Raw genomic sequence first — 2,319 nt, 5'->3', positions numbered from 1 at the left:
TTCACAGTCCAACTCTCACATCCATATGTGACTACTGGAAAAACCATAGCCTTGACTAGATGGACCTTTGTTGGCAAAGTAATGTCTCTGCTTTTGAATATGCTATCTAGGTTGGTCATAGCTTTCCTTCCAAGGAGCAAGCGTCTTTTAATTTCATGGCTGCAGTCACCATCTGCAGTGATTTTGGAGCCCCCCAAAATAAAGTCTGACACTGTTTCTACTATTTTCCCTTCTATTTCCCATGACGTGATGGGACCAGAGGCCATGATCTTCGTTTTCTGAATGTTGAGCTTTAAGCCAACTTTTTCACTCTCTTCTTTCACTTTGATCAAGAGGCTCTTTAGTTCTTCTTCACTTTCTGCCGTAAGGGTGGTGTCATCTGCATATCTGAGGTTGTTGATATTTCTCCCAGCAATCTTGATTCCAGCTTGTGCTTCCTCCAGTCCAGAGTTTCTCATGATGTACTCTGCATAGAAGTTAAATAAGCAGAGTGACAATATACAACCTTGACACACTTCTGTTCCTATTTGGAACCAGTCTGTTGTTAATATTCTGTTTTTGTGTTCTTTTAACTTTGTTTTCTTGTGCTGAAGTGTAAACATTTTATGTAGTCAAATTTATTGCTCTTTTTTAGGGCTTCCATTCCAAGGTCATAAAATGATTAACCCATTCTTTTCTGTTACTGCTATCATTTTATGTCTTTAATTTTTTACATTTTAAAAAATTTTCTGGAATTTATTTTAAAGTAAGAACGGAGACAGGAATCTAGTTATTTGCTTTTCTTATACAACCATGCTAATATCTAATATCCCAGTGCTATTTATTGGCTAATTCTTCTTTTCCTTGCTGATTTGAAATGGCTACTCTTTCATATATCAACGTTCCTCACTCTCTGTACTTAGGAGATATGGATTTTGCCTCCAGCGCTGTCACTGGTTTCTGTGTGATCTTTGCCAATCCTAAGGGCTTTACTACCATGTAAAACGAAGGGTTGGGAGAGATGATGTCTAAATCCCCATCTAACCCTAACACTGTGAGTTGATCCTGATATGTCTTCCTCCCTCTTGGGTCTTTTTCAATCTGCTGTGGGGACAGGCTCACCTGGCACTCAGTGGCTCGGGTCTGCTGCCAAGGCTGTGCCTGCCTTACTTTAATTGTAACCTTTTTCCTCATGAAATAATTATGTTTGAAACTTTAAGCCATTTCTTACACACATCCTTGTGTGGCCTCTCATAGTGAGGCAGGAGATAAAAGGGGGTTAATAAGTGGTTCTAACCTAGGTCTTTGGGACCTTTGAGGGGACATAGAGTTATGAAGACTGTGGTGGGAAGATGTTATTTAAACACTAGAAAAGCTTTTTGGAAATTGGGGCCCATGGACTTTTTGAACATGGACCTTCCTTGCTTTGAGTAAAAGTGTGTTTACCCAGTGAGTACACATTAGTTTATGCTGGTTGCAGGGAAATAAACAGATATTTACTGAGTTCTATGTGGTCTTCATGCAGTAATTGATTTCGTTCTTCCCCCGTCTGGCCAGCTGCACAATTATCTCCATTTCTGAAGATCTGGAAGCGAAGAAGTACCTTGCCCCAGGTCACCCACACAGGCCAGTAAGATTCTAACTGGAGGATTTTGACTCAGGTCCACACAGAAAGCTTTTGTCCAGTACTTCCCACTCTATACTTCCCCAGGGGAAGGTCTGATTGGTAGCTAAGCATGTTCTTGATTAGTTAAGAAGAGGGGATAATGCACTATATGTAAAATAGATGAACAACACAGATTTACTGTATAGGACAGGGAACTATATTCAGTATGTTGTAAAAACTTGTAATGGAAGTCAAGTGGGCCTTAGAAAGCATCACTACGAACAAAGCTAGTGGAGGTGATGGAATTCCAGTTGAGCTATTTCAAATCCTAAAAGATGATGCTGTGAAAGTGCTGCACTCAATAGGCCAGCAAATTTGGAAAACTCAGCAGTGGCCACAGGAATGGAAAAGGTCAGTTTTCATCCCAATCCCAAAGAAAGGCAATGCCAAAGAATGCTCAAACTACCGCACAGTTGCACTCATCTCACATGCTAGTAAAGTAATGCTCAAAATTCTCCAAGCCAGGCTTCAGCAATACGTGAACCGTGAACTTCCAGATGTTCAAGCTGGTTTTAGAAAAGGCGGAGGAACCAGAGATCAAATTGCCAACATCCACTGGATCATTCAAAAAGCAAAAGAGTTCCAAAAAAACATCTATTTCTGCTTTATTGACTATGCCAAAGCCTTTGACTGTGTGGATCACAATAAACTGTGGGAAATTCTGAGAGAGATGG

Source organism: Ovis aries, unplaced genomic scaffold (genome assembly GCF_016772045.2).
Source record: "Ovis aries strain OAR_USU_Benz2616 breed Rambouillet unplaced genomic scaffold, ARS-UI_Ramb_v3.0 scaffold_83, whole genome shotgun sequence".
Classification (NCBI taxonomy): Eukaryota; Metazoa; Chordata; class Mammalia; order Artiodactyla; family Bovidae; genus Ovis; species Ovis aries.
This window is presented reverse-complemented; position numbering follows the sequence as displayed.